We start from the raw sequence: 21324 nt of genomic DNA, 5'->3' as shown, positions 1-21324 counted from the left end.
CCCAAGAATCGTAAATGCTCAGGGATGAAAGGAGCGATAAAAGCTGGAGTGTCCACAAAATAATCAGAAACTTTTCTTCAACACTCTTATTTTTATTAATATATGAATATTTCATTAATTTTACTTATTTCTACACAACTGCTACACTAGTCCCTGACCTACAATGAAAACACGTGGCAGTGAGTTTGGGATTGAACTAAAGAAATTCAGCCAAATTAAATTTAATAAAGAAATAGATTTTATTCCGCGGCCGAAAGATCGGTCACAGAGAAAGCCACGATCAGAAAAAGGTCAGCCCCGAGCCCGGGGTCGGAGCTGGGTGAACACAGATCCGACCTCTGTCGCGTCAGACCCCCAAGGTCCCGGGTGCTGCTTCGGCTGGTCCCTTCTTATACAGCTCCTGGGCAGAGCCCGAATTAATTCTATTCTTCTCGCAGTTTGGCACATCCATGAAGTTTTCTTGTCCCGAAGTTGGGCTGCACAAAGCCTTTCCTGGGTCTGAGGAATTGTCTATCCTGGGTGATGAATTTGTCTGTCTTCGATTCCTGGAGCCCTCAATGGAGCTCCCGGAATGTCCAATTCCTTATCAGCTGAGAGGTGGATATCAGAAGATAGCGATCAAGCCCTCACAGTGTTAATGTCCTGGCGACATTAACAGCCCCACCTGGGGTGGAATCCTCACCTATTGATTACATCTGTGCTGAAAGAACTTCCTTTTCAACTGCTCCAGTGTTGTAAAATTTTCCTCTCAGCCAGGCTGGTGGGGAGGGGGGGGTTGAAACTCTGGCTCTGTATAGTTTAATTACAGTTCATTTTTATACATAACAGCACGAATTACAGACTTCATTTATAACAGGATAAAGGGAAAGGATGAAAGGGAAGAGACAAAGGAAGGGGTGAATTAGAGAGGGGCAGAGAGAGAAAGAAAGACAAGAAAAGAGGGAGAAAAAGAGATGATGGCTCCTGGTTCCAGCATGGTCCTGGCTGACAGGAGGTCACCCTTGTTCCCAGTGAGATAAACAAAATTGCCCAATCAAAATTTATAAAGAAATGACACTTATTATGCGACCAAAATATCGGTTTCAAAAGCCACGATCGAGAAAAGCAGCTCCGAGCCCGGCGTCGGAGCTGGGTGAACACGCATAGATCTGATCTCTATCGCACCAGACCTACCAAGTTCACGACTGCTGCTTTGGCTGGTCCCTTCTTATACAGTTTTTGGGTGAAGTCCGAATTAATTCTATTCTTCTCGTATTCATGAAGTTTTCCTGTCCTGGAGTTGGGCTGCACAAAGCCTTTCCTGGGTCTGATGAATCGTCCATCCTGGGTGATGAGTGGGTCATTTCTGCTGATGGATGGGCCATCTTGGGTTCCTGGAACAGTTATTTTTAGTTCCCGGAATGTCCGATTCCTTATCAGATGAGATGTAGATACCAGAAGGTGTTGATCAAATCGTCATAGTGCAAATGTCCCGGTGATAAGATCCAACCCCACCGAGGTCGAATCCTCACTTATTGTGAGGAACTTCTTTTGGTGTTGTGAAATTTTTCTCTCAGCCAAGCCGGTGGGGGGGGGGGGGTTTGAAACTTTGTCTCTACATGGTCTGATTACATTCTAGTTTTATATATAATAGCACGAATTACATACTTTATTTATAACACCAGCATGGTTCCAGATGAGAGGACGTCATTCCTGGTTCTGATGCCTTTTCCTGGTCTTAAAATCAAGAGTGAGACACGGTTAGAAGGGAAAAAGGGATTTTACCTTGATGTACCCAAATATGAATATTGATCTAGTATCAATACCCAACTGAGATGGACAAAAGCTCTCAGTTCAGAGTTAGAAAGTGAATGTTTTACTGGCGCCAGACAGCGGCGTGGAACAGCTTCCTAATGCGCAGTGCCCAGGTATGAACGCTTACAGAGGTTATTTATCCACAAAAGTTATGAATATCCAAAATACAAATACATATTTATAGCAATGACCCCTCCTATTCTCCATTTTGTATGGAAATTAGCTTTAATGTCATTCAGCATGCCTAGTATAGTTTTTAAATTGGATCATTATTAATTGAGGAGTGGTCTTGAAGATGAAGGAATAATGCTCTTCCTCACCTGAACTTTCCACCCCCCTGGGTTTTGACAATACAAATGGCCTCTTGGGGAACATCCAGTTTCTTCCTTATGGCTTCTGAATAGTATCCAGATGGGAAAAATTAGCAATTGTTTTAAATTTCTTTAGCTCTATCTATCACTGCTTTCTGGTTCTTATTATAAACACAGCTAAACAAATATAAAAAGACAATTAATTATCTGCAACTTAAAAGCTTGTTTCTAACTTAACTCTTATTAACTCTTAATTAGTCTCAGGTGGACCTACTTCCTCTAACTAATTCTAGCAAAACTTATCTTTAACTAAAATATTAGAGTCTTAAATGTTTCCTTCGATATCTGTGTTTCAACCTTGGTATCTCTTTGAAGGATCCTTAGGTGCACTACGTGCAGTTTGAATGCACCTCCATGCGCACCCCAATGCCCACCCCAAAAGATCTGGTGTAACATTATAGGTCTTACTAATTACTAATCTATCAAAAATTCCCCAAGGAGAGGCTCGAATGAGCCCCCGCTCCCCAAGGAACCTTCCCCTGGATGGTTCTGTCTTAATTTACAAAATGTGTTCTGGAGAGGACCTTGGGCTCTGGGGCACACTGACCCCTAACTACGAAGCTTCTCAAATGTTTCGTCTCCTAGCTTAACGAACAAGGCCAAGAATGTAGGGGAAAAGCACTAAGAATACAGGAGCTGTAAAAAGCTATAACAGGGGTATAAAAGAAAAGGCAAAAATATTCACGGCACCAGTTCCAGCGTGGTTCCAGCTGAGGGGGCGTCACTCCAGGTTCCAGCGTGGTTCCAGATGAGGGGCGTCACTCCAGGTTCCAGCGTGGTTCCAGATGAGGGGATGTCACTCCAGGTTCCCGTGTGGTTCCAGATGAGGGGCGTCACTCTGGGTTCCAGCATGGTTCCAGCTGAGGGGACGTCACTCCGGGTTCCCGTGTGGTTCCAGCTGAGGGGCGTCACTCCAGGTTCCAGCGTGGTTCCAGCTGAGGGGGCGTCACTCCAGGTTCCAGAGTGGTTCCAGATGAGGGGATGTCACTCCGGGTTCCCGTGTGGTTCCAGATGAGGGGCGTCACTCCGGGTTCCAGCGTGGTTCCAGATGAGGGGATGTCACTCCAGGTTCCAGCGTGGTTCCAGATGAGGGGATGTCACTCCAGGTTCCAGCCACAATCCAGCTGTTGGGATGTCCAGGGTCATGGGCTTGGTGGGGGTACCCTTTTCTGGACTGGGTTCCCCACCCTGCAATGGGTTTCTCACCTCCATGCAAATGGGGTCTCTTGCACAGTCCGTTCTTTCAGACCCTTCTGGGAAAGGGTCGGTGCCTTTGGGGGTCTTTGGTGCTCCTGATCCCCCCTACGATCCGTGGCCACTCGTTGGCCCGATTCCTGCGCTTGCTGTGCTGGGCTGTGCTGATCTCCAGGAACCACAGCTGGGACGTTTGTCCCGCCCAAGGGCTGCTCTGCCTCCACCTCCAGGCCCGGCCTGGCGCTGGTGCGGGCGCTACTCCTCCGTCTGTGGCGCCAGGCAGGGGCACCGGAACAGCACCCGCAGCGCCCGCAGCGCCCGCCTGAAGCGGGAGGGACGTTTCCTGGAGACCTGGCTCTGTGCCTCTGTCACCTCGGGAGTGAGAGGCTGGGGCTCCTCCTCCTCCTCCTCCGAAGCTGCTGGCTTGGCATCCGTGTGATGCCCCAGGGCAGGAGAGGCGCTGGGCAGGGCACGGGCTGCCTCTGCTGCCACCTCTGCACCCACATGCCTGGAACAGCTGGGTCCCTCCAGGGAGTCCTCATCATCCACAAGGCTCAAGGGTTCGCTCCAGATGTCCTGGATGGCATCTTCCGCTTGGAATAGCTCTTGGAAGCGGAGGTGCCTCCATGTGGAAAGCATTTTGCCACCGACATTGAATGCAAGAGATGACATGGAGTCCAATGGGTTGTGCTGTGGGGCCGCCAACTTGTCCTTCCACCATTTCTGTATGGCCAGTCTTTGTTGTCTCTTAGCTTCCTCATCCTCAAGTCCATAATCATCGGGGAAGTTGGCTTCCAGCCACTCCAGCACCTTCTGATGGCTTGACATCTCCTCCAGTTCTGGCAGTTCTGGTGATGAGCTTTGATCTCTCCCCATACCACCGAGCAGGATCCTCCTCATCTGCTCTTCGTTGTCATGTTCGTCCCAGTGGGAGAGCTCTTCATCCTCATGTTCTTCACATTGGGAGAGCTCTTTGTCCTCATCTTCTTCCCACTTGGAGAACTGTTTGTCGTCATCTTCTTCCCATGGGGACATGGCATGGACATCATAGCCTCCCCCAAAAGACAGCTCTGTGTCATGATTGTCGTCTTCTGGGGAAAGCTTCTCATCCTCGTAGTTATCCCCTTGGGACACCTCTTCTTCATTCTTCTCTTCACCCTGGGACAGCTCCTGGTAACTCCTGTTGTCCCCTTTGGAGAGCTCACTGTCATCTTCCATTGGGGACAGCTCCTCATCACTGCTGTTTTCCCCTGCGAAGAGCTCGATGGCCTCGTCCACTGGGGACAGTGCTGGGTCACTCGGGCTGTCCTGTGGAATGACCTCAATGGCCTCTTCCACTTTGGACAGCTCCTCGTCACTTGGGCTGTCCCCTGGAATGACCTCGATGGCCTCTTCCACTTCAGATATCTCCGTGTCATTTGTGCTGTCATCTGGAGTGACCCTGATGGCCTCGTCCACTGGGGACAACTCCTCATCACTTGTGCTGTCCCCTTGCAAGAGCTCGATGTCATCTTGTACTTCAGACAGCTCCTCGTCACTTGTGCTGTCCCCTGGAATGACCTCAATGGCCTCTTCCACTGGGGACAGCTCCTCATCACTTGTGCTGTCCTGTGGAATGGCCTCAATGGCCTCTTCCACTTCAGACAGCTCTGGGTCACTCAGGCTGTCCTCTGGAATTACCTCGATGACCTCTTCCACTTCGGACAGCTCCTCATCACTCGTGGTGTCCTCTGGAATGACCTCGATGGCCTCTTCCACTGGGGACAGTTCCTGGTCACTTGGGCTGTCCCCTGGAGTGACCTCGATGGCCTCTTCCACTTCAGATATCTCTGTGTCACTTGTGCTGTCCCCTGGGAAGAGCTTGCTGTCTTCTGTCACTGGGGACAGCTCCTCGTCACTCGTGCTGTCCCCTTTGGAGAGCTCACTGTCGTCTTCCATTGGGGACAGCTCCTCATCACTGCTGTTTTCCCCTGCGAAGAGCTCGATGGCCTCGTCCACTGGGGACAGTGCTGGGTCACTTGGGCTGTCCTGTGGAATGACCTCAATGGCCTCTTCCACTTTGGACAGCTCCTCGTCACTTGGGCTGTCCCCTGGAATGACCTCAATGACCTCTTCCACTGGGGACAGCTCCTCATCACTCGTGCTGTCCTGTGGAATGGCCTCAATGGCCTCTTCCACTTCAGACAGCTCTGGGTCACTCAGGCTGTCCTCTGGAATTACCTCGATGACCTCTTCCACTTCGGACAGCTCCTCATCACTCATGGTGTCCTCTGGAATGACCTCGATGGCCTCGTCCACTGGGGACAACTCCTCATCACTTGTGCTGTCCCCTTGCAAGAGCTCGCTGTCATCTTGTACTTCAGACAGCTCCTCGTCACTTGGGCTGTCCCCTGGAGTGACCTCGATGGCCTCTTCCACTTCAGATATCTCTGTGTCAATTGTGCGGTCCCCTGGGAAGAGCTTGCTGTCTTCTGTCACTGGGCACAGCACCTCGTCACTCGTGCTGTCCCCTTTGGAGAGCTCACTGGCGTCTTCCATTGGGGACAGCTCCTCGTCACTGCTGTTTTCCCCTGCGAAGAGCTCGATGGCCTCATCCACTGGGGACAGTGCTGGGTCACTCGGGCTGTCCCCTGGAATGACCTCAATGGCCTCTTCCCATTGGGACAAATCCCAGTCACTTGTGCTGTCCTGTGGAATGACCTCGATGGACTCTTCCATTTCGGACAGCTCCTCATCACTCGTGCTGTCATCTGGAATGACCTCAATGGCCTCTTCCACTTTGGACAGCTCCTCATCACTTGGGCTGTCCCCTGGAATGGCCTTGATGGCTTCTTCCACTTCAGATATCTCCGTGTCATTTGTGCTGTCATCTGGAGCGACCTTGATCGCCTCGTCCACTGGGGACAGCTCCTTGTCACTCAGGCTGTCCCTTGGGAAGAGCTCGATGTCATCTTGCACTTCAGACAGCTCCTCATCACTTGTGCTGTCCCCTTGCAAGACCTCGCTGACTTCTGTCACTGGGGACAGCTCCTCGTCACTCGTGCCATCCCCTGGGAAGCGCTCGCTGTCTTCTGACACTGGGGACAGCTCCTGCTCACTGCTGTTTTCCCCTTGGGACAGCTCGCTGTCGTTTTCCCTTTGGGAATCCTGTTTCTCCAGAGCCGTGCCCCTGACACTGCACTCCATGGCAGGAACCCCCGAGGGAATGGGCGGCACAGGCAGCAGCTGCGAGCTCGGGGACACTCGGGCTGTGCCCTCCTGGGCCACCCTGAGTGGGGGCAAGAACACCCTGGGCACGGGGGTGTATGGCTGCCAAGGACAGGGGCTGCGGGGCTGAGGCTCCCCTGCACTCCCCAGCTCTGTGTCCCGGCTCCGAGTGTCCCTGGGGCTCACCAGGCAGGGCCGTGGTGGCAGCGGTGCCAGCTGTGGCAGCGGTGGCAGCGGTGGCAGCTGTGGCAGAGGCGGCAGTGTGTCCCCACGGAGGGACAGGGCCTGGCCCCGGCTGCCCTGCGGCGCTGCCCGCGGCTGCCCCAGCTCCACCTTTGGGACCTTGAGGTGTTGGAGCTTTCTGGGTCCCACCTTTGGCTGCCCGAGGTGCACTGGCGGCAGCTTGATGTGCGTCGGTGAGGAGGAGGCGGCGTGGGACGGAAAGGGCTCCCTTGGCAGAGCAAAGATCCCGGCCCTCTCCGTCCACTGGCCTCTCCTTCCTGCCTCATCCCTCACTCCTGGCCTCCTCCGCAGGCTCAGCAGTTGGCCTTCGGCGGGCTGGGAGTTGGGGTTCCGTTTCTTCTCCATCTTCTCAATAATCTCCGTTGCTCTCTAGAGCAGACGAGCACAGGGAGCTGCTTCCTCTGCAGAGAACGGCTCTCCTGTGATGGGCACCGCAGGGCTCTGCGTCCCTTAGATACCCTCAGCCAGGGCCGGGCTCTCTGATGTCACAAGGGTCTCTGGCCACCACCATGTCCCACATCACAAAGGGCCCTGACACCACACGCCTGGGTCACAAAGAGCCATCCCCGGCACTGCAACAACAGCGGGGCAGAGAGGAACTGGCTTGGAACAGCCCCGGACTCGTGGCCTTGCGGCCCGGCTGTGCCCAGAGCCCTGAGGGCCTTTGGCCACGCTCCCGCACGACAGCCCCAGCCCCAGACTGCAGAGCCCGGCGTTTGCAGGCTGCGCTGTGCAGGGCACGAGGAATCGGCCGCACGGACGTGCCAGGGACTCGTGGGCAGTGGCTCCGCGTCCCGCGGGAGGCCGGGGACCAGGGCTGTCCCTCAGGGCTCTGCCTGGGCTCCGGGGCTCGTCAGCGCCTTTAGCAATGGCAGCCGGCGGCTCCGAGCGCGCCCTCGGCGCCTTTGCAGGGGACGGGAAGCTGAGCGGGGCAGGGGCACCGCGCAAGGCCGGGGCCATCCACAGGCACCTGGACAAGCTTGAGAAGTGGGAGCACGAGAAGCTGGCGCGGTCCCACAAGGGCAGGGGCCAGGTGCCGCCCCAGGGTCGGGGCAATGCCTCAGGCACCGACTCCTCCAGGTCTCCCCTCGCCCGTGCGGCGCCTCGGGGACAGAGCCCGGGGCCGGGGCTCGGGCCCCGCTGCCACCAGGGCGCTGCCGAGCGCTCCCCGCCCGCCGGGGCCGGGCCCGGGCGCTGAGGGGGCGGCGCCGCCATTGCTGCCGCCCTCAGGGGCTCTGAGGGGAGCGCGGCTGCCGCCGGCCCCGCTCCGCCCGCACAGGCAACACAAACACGAAGCACAGAGCCAGACGGGGCTGGAATTGTGTCCGTGCGCTTCCAAATGCACACGGACAGCGGCCCGAAGGGCTGGGCTCGGCTGCGGCAGCATCGCCACACGGCTGCCCCAGGGCCCAAATGCCCTGTGCAGATACCGGCGCCGGGCTGTGCGATGGGACGCGAAACACACGGGGTTCAGCCTCTTCGGGAGAAAGAAACGAGTGCTGTAGCCTATTTGGGAGAGAAAACTACTATCGATGGCACTCGTCTGTTGTACGTGGGGTTCAGAATTAATAACCAATACTAGAAAGGTGTAATTAGAAATACACGTGGCTCAAAAGTCATAGAGAGGTAGTTAGGAGCAGCATCTCCACTGACAAGAGATATAAAAAGAGAACAACTATTCTATTAAAAAAATCTTTCTTCTGCAGTTCTGTCACTTGTTGCTCTTGCTTTTTAAAACGTTTAAATTTCTTGTTCCCTGTGATCTGCTTTCTTTTGCAAACGTTGAAGCTGAAATGAGCAAGGTCGGGAAAACACCAACAGCTGGGTACAAAGCTTCAGAGTCCATGTGGAACAAGTGGAGGATTCCCACGTGCTCAAAAGCATCTCTCCTTTCCGAGGCTGCATGGCAGCACGCAAGGAGCAAAATCAGAGTTGCTCCTGTTGTCACAGTAAAAATGCCTCCTGTGCAGATTCCTGCTGCAACCAAACTAGTGACCATGCCACAACATTGGATTCCAGAAGCTGGGAGCTGGGGTACCCTTTCTTCTTGTCCATGTCTTCGTCCTAAATTCTTATTCCTATTGCTCTTCTTCAATATCTTCATCGTCTTCTTAGCGTTTGTCTTCTCCATCTTCGTCTTCTTCGTCCTCGTCGTTCCTGTTGCTGTTTGTGACCCAGCTCCCAGTGGTGCCGGCAGCCCCGGGTGTGCCGCAGCCCCGCAGGGAGGGAGGCTCTGGGAGCGATCCCTGCTGCGGGTGCCCTGTCTGTGCTACTCCTGCGGCTGTGGCACCGGGCAGGGACACGGGCACAGCCCCCGCAGCGCCCGCCTGAAGCGGGAGGGACGTTTCCTGGGGGCAGCCGGCTGCCCGCGCAGGGCCTGGGCTCCCAGCGGGGCGGGCGAGGGGCTGGGGGAGCTGTGCGGGGCAGGCACCGGCCCTTGGCTGCACGGCTCCAGTGCCGGGCACTCAGCCGAGGCCTCACAGGTGGCGAGCACTGGGATCCCCTCTCTGGAGGAAGTGCTCTGTCCTGTGAGTGACTCCAGCTCATCCAGGAACTGCCAGTATTTCATTTCCTCCTCCGAGTCCTCCATCCTCTCCTGCACTGCCAGCACTGACCCTGCTGCTGTCCCCTCCTGCTGCTCCCTGAGGGCCTGGGCTCCCAGCGGGGCGGGCGAGGGGCTGGGGGAGCTGTGCGGGGCAGGCACCGGGCTCTCTTCCCCTTGGCCTGTACCTGTTGCTCCTACAGCCATCCATTGCTGCAGGGCATACTCTTCCTCCCGCTGCTGCCTCAGCTCCAGCATCTCCAGCAGCGCCTGGCTCAGCATCTCCCCGGTGATGTTCTGCTCCTGGTACACTGAAGCCTGGCTGCTGGCCGGGGTGGTGAAGGGGACGCTGGCTGCGCTCTGGGGCTCCTCCTCCTCCTCTGCAGCTCCGGCCGGGGCAGCAGCTGCCGGCTCGGCCTCCGTGGCACTGCCCGGGGCAGGAGAGGCGCTGGGCAGGGCAGGCGCTGCCTCTGCCGCCATCGCTGTGCCCACGGGGCTGGGAGAGCCGGGCCCCTCGGGGGGACAAGGCTGGGGCTCCTCCTCACTCACAGGGCTCAAGGGTCTGTCCCAGATCTTGGAGCTGATGTCAGGGCCCCATGGGGACAGCTCCTGGCTGCTCACTCGCTCTTCCCTCTGGGACAGCTCTCGGACATCGTCCCATTGGGAATCCTCTGGGGCTCTCACATCTCTCTGTAGGGACAGCTCGTGGCATCTCTCATCCTCTTCCCGTTCCAACTCCTGCTGCCCTCTCTCATTTGCTTCCCACTGGGACACCTCTTGGGCTGTCACACGTTCTTCCCATTCCCACAGCTCTTGGTACGCCTCACCGTGTTCTTCCCCAAGCCTCTCCTCTGGGCTGGAGCCCTGCAGGGCAGCTCCACCAAGAACAATTCCTCTCCCCATTGCAGGAGTCTCCTTTGGTGTGGAAAAGAAAGAAAAAAAAGAATTCCTGCCTTCCCCTCTCAGGGCTGGATAAATCCTCAAACTTCCTTCCTGGTGCTCCCAGAGAGAGGAACGCTGGCCTAGGGACTCTCTGCTGTTGGATATCGGGAAGGGAGGAGGGAAACACTTGGTTGTTGCTGTACACAGAAGAAATGGGTGAACATCCAGTCCCAAACACTCATGTGAGTCATGGATTCATCAGGGTTGGAAGAAGCCTCCAGGATCATCCAGTGCCACCAGCAGCACCCCAAAGCCTGTCCCCAAGGGCCACATCCAGACTCCTCCTGAGCACTCCCAGAGACAGTGACTGCACCACTCCCTGGGCAGCTCATCCCAAGGCCTCACCACTCTGGCAGGGAAAAATTGTTTCCAATCTCCAACCTGAGCCTCCCCTGGTGCCATTTGAGGCCATTTCCTCTTGGGACACAGCAGAAGAGCTTGACCCCACCTCACTGCCCCCTCCTGTCAGTGGAGTTGTGGGGAGCAATGAGGTCCCCCCTTGGGCTAAACAACCCAAAGGTGGAGATTTCCCCAAAATCTGGTAGCCACTCACCTCCCTGATGTTTCTCTCTCTCAGTGGGGCTGGAAGACAGCTGAGGTTTGGGTTTACGATTTATTCTCAGGCTGCGTTTTCAAAGGGTTATCACCCTCCATGCTAAGCAATGGCCCCTCGGAGCAACAGGAAATTGATATTAAATTGAAATAATTACCATAAGAATGCTAGAATCAAACTTTGGCCTAGAACATAACCCGTATCACATTCTACCAGCTCAGGCACAGAGGCCGGGTTGTATCTCCTAAGAAAAAAGGGAGAGACACAGTGATATTCATTCCTGAGGAGCATTCCTGAACAAAGAGAAGATTATCTGGCCCTGCTGGTTCCCTGAACAACAAAAATCACAACTCATAACTAAAAGTGATGAAAAACCCAGCAAACACCTCATGCCAACACGAGGCCTTTGTTTCCAAGACCAGTTCTCGTTCCTGGCACGAATCTGCGAGGGTGTCATTGCCCCCCTCGGGGTGCCACAGGAGGGCCACCAAGGCCAGGTGCCCCCAAGCTGCCGGCAGCACCCTCGGTGGCTCCTGCCAGCAGCGGGGACACGGCCACCAGCGCGGCCACCAGCAGCCACCGACCGCGCGTGCCCCGTGCTCAGGGACCTGCAGGGATGCAGGGACACGGCCCCGCAGCCAAAGGGCACAGCGGGACCCGGCAGCGCCGCGGGGCCGCACCGAGCGCAGCCTCACCGGGACGTCACCGGCGCCCCAAAGGCTGGGAAGGACCTGACCCTGCTGCCAGACACGGAGCTGCTGCAGGGGCTGAAGAGGAGTGCCCATCCCTGGAGGTGTCCCAGGAGCCCCTGGACGTGGCACTCGGTGCTCTGGGCTGGGGACAAGGCGGGCATCGGGCACAGCTGGGCCTCCATGGGCTGGGAGGGATTTTCCAGCCTCAGGGATTCCGGGATTCTGTGCAAGTTATCCTAAAACAACAGAAAACTTGGACATTGGGGCTTGGAGCCACCTGGGACAGTGGGAGGTGTCCCTGCCCACGTGTCACAAGCCGATGAGGGACAGATGCCTCTGCCCCACTTAAGGGCAAATGAGACCAGAGGACGGCAACACTGGGATCTTACTCAACCACACAGACTTGATTTCTCAAGAAGCGGCAGGGAGGGAGGGAGGGAGAAAGAAAGAGCAAACACCTGTCAGAGAGGGGGAGACACAGAGCCGGAGATAATCAGCTGGAACTACATGAGCTTCGAGGCCCCTGCCAACGCCACCCGTTCTGTGGCTGGAGAAGTCGGACGGGCTCCAGAAGTGACCCCACAGCTGCTTTCTGCTGAGCGGGCCCTGGGCCAGGACAGGGGAGCAGAGGGGCGAGGCTTTAGGCACAGGGGCACCTGCAAGTTCCTTCCGGTGGATTCTTTGTGTGCAGAAGAGAAGTGCGAATGGTGAGAAGAGCCTTCCCAGCACTTCACAGGCACGGCGAGCCTGGGCAGCAGCAGCCGCTCCTCCCTGCCCACGCCACCCCCGCGCTGCCTTCCTAAGGCCGCTCGGCTCCCTGGCCGTGCTCAGCGCCGGAGCGCGGCTGGGGCGGCTCCGCTGTCCCGGCTGCGCAGCCCCGCTGCAAAGGCGTTTCCAGCACAGCTCTCTGCCAGCCGGGCTCCGCGGGCGGCTTTCGTTCGCCTTGGGCGAGCAGGGACGGCCCTGCCCTGCCGGCCCGGCCGGGAGCTCTCCCGCTGCCGCTGGGGCTGAGCAGCCGCTGCTCGCAGGGACTCCCTGGGGCCGAGTGTGAAAATGCATCAGCCCCTCTGAGAGACGAGAAGTGAAACCCGGCCACTCTTTTCTCGTGCCTTGCACGCTTTCTTAGAAAATACACAAATTCTCCAGCAATGGAACAGTGTTCTGTCTTTCTTTGGTTGTTTCCTGGGAAATTATAATGTACTGCAATTACAACAAAGTGGATATTCATGTTTTTATTTCACAGACTGGAATATAAAGATGCAATATGTAATAAAAGAAACTATTTCCTAATTTTACTTATCAATTACATTTTATCTTCACTTTTGTATTCTTAAATTATTCTTCTTATTCTTCTTCTTACTACTCCTCTTCTTCTCTGCTTCTTCTATATATTTCTAAATTCTTATTCTTATTCCTATTACTCTTCTTCTTATTCTAACTAAATTCTTATTCTTATTCCTATTCCCATTCCTCTTCTTCTTCTATGTATTTTCAAATCCTTATTACTATTCTCTTTCTATGTATTGTTAAATAAGTCCCTTCTGTCTTCTCCGTCTTCTTCGTCTTCTTCATCTTCTTCGTCTCCTTCCTTGTTGTCCTCATCTTCTTCATCCGATTCTTCGTCTTCGTCTTGTCTTCTTCCTCATTGTCTTCATCTTCTTCATCTTCCTCCTTGTCTGTTTCAGTCCTGGGGCTGTGGCGCCAGGCAGGGGCACCGGAACAGCGCCCGCAGCGCCCGCAGCGCCCGCCTGAAGCGGGAGGGACGTTTCCTGGGGGCAGGCACCGGGCTCTCTGTCCCTGCCTCTGGCACCGGCTCCTCGAGGGCAGGAGAAGCCGCGTGTCCCACGGGGCCTTGGCCTTGCAGGGCCGCGGGCGAGGCACAGAGCGGCCCTGGGCTGCACGGCTCCGGTGCCGGGCCCTCAACCCAGGCCTCACAGGGGACAGGCACTGGCAGCCCCAGTGCTGCAAAAACTCCCCGCTTTTGCTCTTCTGGGGGCAGCTCCAGGACACTCAGCTCGTCCCGCTCGTCGTCCTCTGGGTGCAAGGGCTTGGTCCCGATGCCGTGCTCGGCCTCCTCTTCCCAGATCTCCTGCACGAGCTCCTTGTCGCTGTCATCTTCCCAGCTGGACTGTGCTGAGGGTCTGCTGCCGTTCCCTCTGGACACGTCTTGGCCAATGCGGGTTTCCCCTTGCGAAAGGTCTTGGCCAATGTGTTCTTCCCAGTTGGAAAGTTCTTCACAGCTTTTGACATCTCCTTGGGACAGCCCTTGCTCCAAGTGTTCTTCCCAGTCGGACACCTCCTGGGACAGCTCCTGCTCAGGGCACTCTTTCCCCTGGGACATTTCTTGGGAGTTGTTAATTTCTCCCAGGGACAGCTTTGCCTTTTCCTCACCTTCCCCCTCGGACAGCTCCGGGTCTCTCACCAGGAAAGGCTCCAGATCATCCAGGAACTGCCAATATTTCATTTCCTCCTCCGAGTCCTCCATCCTCTCCTGCACTGCCAGCACTGACCCTGCTGCTGTCCCCTCCTGCTGCTCCCTGAGGGCCTGGGCTCCCAGCGGGGCGGGCGAGGGGCTGGGGGAGCTGTGCGGGGCAGGCACCGGGCTCTCTTCCCCTTGGCCTGTACCTGTTGCTCCTACAGCCATCCATTGCTGCAGGGCATACTCTTCCTCCCGCTGCTGCCTCAGCTCCAGCATCTCCAGCAGCGCCTGGCTCAGCATCTCCCCGGTGATGTTCTGCTCCTGGTACACTGAAGCCTGGCTGCTGGCCGGGGTGGGGAAGGGGACGCTGGCTGCGCTCTGTGTCCCTATTGATGGCCGCTCCTCACTCATTACAGAAGGAGTTGGTGCCTTTTCCTCCTCCGGAGCGAGAGGCTTGGGGGGCTCCTCCTCCTCTGCAGCTCCAGCAGGGGCAGCAGCTGCCCACCGGGAAAGCTCTCGGTCCATGTCGGGGATGGCCTCGTCCACTGGGGACAGTGCTGGGTCACTCGGGCTGTCCCCTGGAATGACCTCGATGGCCTCTTCCCATTGGGACAAATCCCGGTCACTTGTGCTGTCCTCTGGAATGACCTCGATGACCTCTTCCATTTCGGACAGCTCCTCGTCACTCATGCTGTCCTGTGGGATGACCTCGATGGTCTCTTCCACTTCAGACAGCTCCTCGTCACTTGTGCTGTCCCCTGGAGAGAACTCAAAGGCCTCTTCCACTTCAGAGAGCTCCAGGTCACTTTTGCTGCCCCCTGTAAAGACTTCGATGGCCTCTTCCACTGGGCACAGCTCCTGGTCACTTGTGCTGTCCCCTGGAATGGCCTCGATGGCTTCTTTCTCTGGGGACAGCTCCTCATCACTCGTGCTGTCCCCTGGAGAGAATTCAATGGCCGCTTGCACTGGGCACAGCTCCTGGTAACTTGTGCTGTCCTGTGGAATGACCTCGACGACCTCTTCCATTTCGGACAGCTCCGCATCACTCGTGCTGTCCCCTGGAGAGAATTCAATGGCCTCTTCCGCTTCAGACAGCTCCTGGTAACTTGTCCTGTCCCCTGGAGTGGCCTCAATGGCCTCTTCCACTTCAGACAGCTCCAGGTCAGTGTTGCTGTCCCCTGGGAAGAGCTCGCTCTCATCTTGTACTTCAGACAGCTCCTCGTCACTCGGGCTGTCCCCTGGAATGACCTCCATGGCCTCTTCCATTTCGGACAGCTCCTTGTCACTCGGGCTGTCCCCTGGAGAGAACTCAAAGGCCTCTTCCATTTCGGACAGCTCCTGGTCACTTGTGCTGTCCTCTGAAATGACCTCGATGGCCTCTTCCATTTCGGACAGCTCCTGGTCACTTGTGCTGTCCTCTGAAATGACCTCGATGGCCTCTTCCATTTCGGACAGCTCCTGGTCACTTGTGCTGTCCTCTGGAATGACCTCAATGGACTCTTCCATTTCGGACAGCTCCTCGTCACTCGTGCTGTCCTCTGGAGTGACCTCGATGGCCTCTTCCCATTGGGACAAATCCCGGTCACTTGTGCTGTCCTGTGGAATGGCCTCAATGGCCTCTTCCACTTCGGACAGCTCCTTGTCACTTGTGCTGTCCCCTGGAGAGAACTCAAAGGCCTCTTCCATTTCGGACAGCTCCTGGTCACTTGTGCTGTCCTCTGGAATGGCCTCAATGGCCTCTTCCACTTCGCATAGCTCCTGGTCACTTTTGCTGCCCCCTGTAACGACTTCGATGGCCTCTTCCACTGGGCACAGCTCCTGGTCACTTGTGCTGTCCCCTGGAATGGCCTCGATGGCTTCTTTCTCTGGGGACAGCTCCTCATCACTTGTGCTGTCCCCTGGAGAGAATTCAATGGCCTCTTCCACTGTGCACAGCTCCTGGTCACTTATGCTGTCCTGTGGAATGGCCTCAATGGCCTCTTCCATTTCGGACAGCTCCTCGTCACTTGTGCTGTCCCCTGGAGAGAATTCAATGGCCTCTTCCATTTCGGACAGCTCCTCATCACTCGTGCTGTCCCCTGGAGAGAATTCAATGGCCTCTTCCACTGGGGACAGCTCCTGGTCACTTGTGCTGTCCTGTGGAATGGCCTCAATGGCCTCTTCCATTTCGGACAGCTCCAGGTCAGTGTTGCTGTCCCCTGGGAAGAGCTCGATGTCATCTTGTACTTCAGACAGCTCCAGGTCAGTGTTGCTGTCCCCCGGGAAGAGCTCGATGTCATCTTGTACTTCAGACAGCTCCTCGTCACTCAGGCTGTCCCCTGGAATGACCTCAATGGGCTCTTCCACTTCAGAAAGCTCCTCATCGCTTGTGCTGCGCCCTGTAATGACTTCGAAGTTCTCTTCCACTTCGGACAGCTCCTCGTCACTCGTGCCGTCCCCTGGGAAGCGCTCGCTGTCTTCTGACACTGGGGACAGCTCCTGCTCACTGCTGTTTTCCCCTTGGGACAGCTCGCTGTCATTTTCCCTTTGGGAATCCTGTTTCTCCAGAGCCGTGCCCCTGACACTGCACTCCATGGCAGGAGCCCCCGAGGGAATGGGCGGCACAGGCAGCAGCTGCGAGCTCGGGGACACTCGGGCTGTGCCCTCCTGGGCCACCCTGAGCGGGGGCAAGAACACCCTGGGCACGGGCGTGTATGGCTGCCAAGGACAGGGGCTGCGGGGCTGAGGCTCCCCTGCACTCCCCAGCTCTGTGTCCCGGCTCCGAGTGTCCCTGGGGCTCACCAGGCAGGGCCGTGGTGGCAGCGGTGCCAGCTGTGGCAGAGGCAGCAGCGGTGGCAGCGTGTCCCCACGGAGGGACAGGGCCTGGCCCCGGCTGCCCTGCGGCGCTGCCCGCGGCTGCCCCAGCTCCACCTTTGGGACCTTGAGGTGTTGGAGCTTTCTGGGTCCCACCTTTGGCTGCCCGAGGTGCACTGGCGGCAGCTTGATGTGCGTCGGTGAGGAGGAGGCGGCGTGGGACGGAAAGGGCTCCCTTGGCAGAGCAAAGATCCTGGCCCTCTCCGTCCACTGGCCTCTCCTTCCTGCCTCATCCCTCACTCCTGGCCTCCTCCGCAGGCTCAGCAGTTGGCCTTCGGCAGGCTGGGAGTTGGGGTTCCGTTTCTTCTCCATCTTCTCAATAATCTCCGTTGCTCTCTAGAGCAGACGAGCACAGGGAGCTGCTTCCTCCGCAGAGAACGGCTCTCCTGTGATGGGCACCGCAGGGCTCTGCGTCCCTTAGATACCCTCAGCTAGGGCCGGGCTCTCTGATGTCACAAGGGTCTCTGGCCACCACCATGTCCCACATCACAAAGGGCCCTGACACCACACGCCTGGGTCACAAAGAGCCATCCCCGGCACCGCAACAACAGCGGGGCAGAGAGGAACTGGCTTGGAACAGCCCCGGACTCGTGGCCTTGCGGCCCCGGCTGTGCCCAGAGCCCTGAGGGCCTTTGGCCACGCTCCCGCACGACAGCCCCAGCCCCAGACTGCAGAGCCCGGCGTTTGCAGGCTGCGCTGTGCAGGGCACGAGGAATCGGCCGCACGGACGTGCCAGGGACTCGTGGGCAGTGGCTCCGCGTCCCGCGGGAGGCCGGGGACCAGGGCTGTCCCTCAGGGCTCTGCCTGGGCTCCGGGGCTCGTCAGCGCCTTTAGCAATGGCAGCCGGCGGCTCCGAGCGCGCCCTCGGCGCCTTTGCAGGGGACGGGAAGCTGAGCGGGGCAGGGGCACCGCGCAAGGCCGGGGCCATCCACAGGCACCTGGACAAGCTTGAGAAGTGGGAGCGCGAGAAGCTGGCGCGGTCCCACAAGGGCAGGGGCCAGGTGCCGCCCCAGGGTCGGGGCAATGCCTCAGGCACCGACTCCTCCAGGTCTCCCCTCGCCCGTGCGGCGCCTCGGGGACAGAGCCCGGGGCCGGGGCTCGGGCCCCGCTGCCACCAGGGCGCTGCCGAGCGCTCCCCGCCCGCCGGGGCCGGGCCCGGGCGCTGAGGGGGCGGCGCCGCCATTGCTGCCGCCCTCAGGGGCTCTGAGGGGAGCGCGGCTGCCGCCGGCCCCGCTCCGCCCGCACAGGCAACACAAACACGAAGCACAGAGCCAGACGGGGCTGGAATTGTGTCCGTGCGCTTCCAAATGCACACGGACAGCGGCCCGAAGGGCTGGGCTCGGCTGCGGCAGCATCGCCACACGGCTGCCCCAGGGCCCAAATGCCCTGTGCAGATACCGGCGCCGGGCTGTGCGATGGGACACGAAACACACGGGGTTCAGCCTCTTCGGGAGAAAGAAACGAGTGCTGTAGCCTATTTGGGAGAGAAAACTACTATCGATGGCACTCGTCTGTTGTACGTGGGGTTCAGAATTAATAACCAATACTAGAAAGGTGTAATTAGAAATACACGTGGCTCAAAAGTCATAGAGAGGTAGTTAGGAGCAGCATCTCCACTGACAAGAGATACAAAAAGAGAACAACTATTCTATTAAAAAATCTTTCTTCTGCAGTTCTGTCACTTGTTGCTCTTGCTTTTTAAAACGTTTAAATTTCTTGTTCCCTGTGATCTGCTTTCTTTTGCAAACGTTGAAGCTGAAATGAGCAAGGTCGGGAAAACACCAACAGCTGGGTACAAAGCTTCAGAGTCCATGTGGAACAAGTGGAGGATTCCCACGTGCTCAAAAGCATCTCTCCTTTCCGAGGCTGCATGGCAGCACGCAAGGAGCAAAATCAGAGTTGCTCCTGTTGTCACAGTAAAAATGCCTCCTTGTGCAGATTCCTGCTGCAACCAAACTAGTGACCATGCCACAACATTGGATTCCAGAAGCTGGGAGCTGGGGTACCCTTTCTTCTTGTCCATGTCTTCGTCCTAAATTCTTATTCCTATTGCTCTTCTTCAATATCTTCATCGTCTTCTTAGCGTTTGTCTTCTCCATCTTCGTCTTCTTCGTCCTCGTCGTTCCTGTTGCTGTTTGTGACCCAGCTCCCAGTGGTGCCGGCAGCCCCGGGTGTGCCGCAGCCCCGCAGGGAGGGAGGCTCTGGGAGCGATCCCTGCTGCGGGTGCCCTGTCTGTGCTACTCCTGCGGCTGTGGCACCGGGCAGGGACACGGGCACAGCCCCCGCAGCGCCCGCCTGAAGCGGGAGGGACGTTTCCTGGGGGCAGCCGGCTGCCCGCGCAGGGCCTGGGCTCCCAGCGGGGCGGGCGAGGGGCTGGGGGAGCTGTGCGGGGCAGGCACCGGCCCTTGGCTGCACGGCTCCAGTGCCGGGCACTCAGCCGAGGCCTCACAGGTGGCGAGCACTGGGATCCCCTCTCTGGAGGAAGTGCTCTGTCCTGTGAGTGACTCCAGCTCATCCAGGAACTGCCAGTATTTCATTTCCTCCTCCGAGTCCTCCATCCTCTCCTGCACTGCCAGCACTGACCCTGCTGCTGTCCCCTCCTGCTGCTCCCTGAGGGCCTGGGCTCCCAGCGGGGCGGGCGAGGGGCTGGGGGAGCTGTGCGGGGCAGGCACCGGGCTCTCTTCCCCTTGGCCTGTACCTGTTGCTTCTACAGCCATCCATTGCTGCAGGGCATACTCTTCCTCCCGCTGCTGCCTCAGCTCCAGCATCTCCAGCAGCGCCTGGCTCAGCATCTCCCCGGTGATGTTCTGCTCCTGGTACACTGAAGCCTGGCTGCTGGCCGGGGTGGTGAAGGGGACGCTGGCTGCGCTCTGGGGCTCCTCCTCCTCCTCTGCAGCTCCGGCCGGGGCAGCAGCTGCCGGCTCGGCCTCCGTGGCACTGCCCGGGGCAGGAGAGGCGCTGGGCAGGGCAGGCGCTGCCTCTGCCGCCACCGCTGTGCCCACGGGGCTGGGAGAGCCGGGCCCCTCGGGGGGACAAGGCTGGGGCTCCTCCTCACTCACAGGGCTCAAGGGTCTGTCCCAGATCTTGGAGCTGATGTCAGGGCCCCATGGGGACAGCTCCTGGCTGCTCACTCGCTCTTCCCTCTGGGACAGCTCTCGGACATCGTCCCATTGGGAATCCTCTGGGGCTCTCACATCTCTCTGTAGGGACAGCTCGTGGCATCTCTCATCCTCTTCCCGTTCCAACTCCTGCTGCCCTCTCTCATTTGCTTCCCACTGGGACACCTCTTGGGCTGTCACACGTTCTTCCCATTCCCACAGCTCTTGGTACGCCTCACCGTGTTCTTCCCCAAGCCTCTCCTCTGGGCTGGAGCCCTGCAGGGCAGCTCCACCAAGAACAATTCCTCTTCCCATTGCAGGAGTCTCCTTTGGTGTGGAAAAGAAAGAAAAAAAAGAATTCCTGCCTTCCCCTCTCAGGGCTGGATAAGTCCTCAAACTTCCTTCCTGGTGCTCCCAGAGAGAGGAACGCTGGCCTAGGGACTCTCTGCTGTTGGATATCGGGAAGGGAGGAGGGAAACACTTGGTTGTTGCTGTACACAGAAGAAATGGGTGAACATCCAGTCCCAAACACTCATGTGAGTCATGGATTCATCAGGGTTGGAAGAGGCCTTCAGGATCACCCAGTGCCACCCCAGCAGCACCAGCAGCACCCCAAAGCCTGTCCCCAGGGGCCGCATCCAGACTCCTCCTGAGCACTCCCAGAGACAGTGACTGCACCACTCCCTGGGCAGCTCATCCCAAGGCCTCACCACTCTGGCAGGGAAAAATTGTTTCCAATCTCCAACCTGAGCCTCCCCTGGTGCCATTTGAGGCCATTTCCTCTTGGGACACAGCAGAAGAGCTTGACCCCACCTCACTGCCCCTCCTGGCAGTGGAGTTGTGGGGAGCAATGAGGTCCCCCCTTGGGCTAAACAACCCAAAGGTGGAGATTTCCCCAAAATCTGGTAGCCACTCACCTCCCTGATGTTTCTCTCTCTCAGTGGGGCTGGAAGACAGCTGAGGTTTGGGTTTACGATTTATTCTCAGGCTGCGTTTTCAAAGGGTTATCACCCTCCATGTTAAGCAATGGCCCCTCGGAGCAACAAGAAATTGATATTAAATTGAAATAATTACCATAAGAATGCTAGAATCAAACTTTGGCCTAGAACATAACCCGTATCACATTCTACCAGCTCAGGCACAGAGGCTGGGTTGTATCTCCTAAGAAAAAAGGGAGAGACACAGTGATATTCATTCCTGAGGAGCATTCCTGAACAAAGAGAAGATTATCTGGCCCTGCTGGTTCCCTGAACAACAAAAATCACAACTCATAACTAAAAGTGATGAAAAACCCAGCAAACACCTCATGCCAACACGAGGCCTTTGTTTCCAAGACCAGTTCTCGTCCCTGGCACGAATCTGCGAGGGTGTCATTGCCCCCCTCGGGGTGCCACAGGAGGGCCACCAAGGCCAGGT

Source organism: Aphelocoma coerulescens, chromosome 1 (genome assembly GCF_041296385.1).
Source record: "Aphelocoma coerulescens isolate FSJ_1873_10779 chromosome 1, UR_Acoe_1.0, whole genome shotgun sequence".
In the NCBI taxonomy this organism is placed as follows: Eukaryota; Metazoa; Chordata; class Aves; order Passeriformes; family Corvidae; genus Aphelocoma; species Aphelocoma coerulescens.
This window is presented reverse-complemented; position numbering follows the sequence as displayed.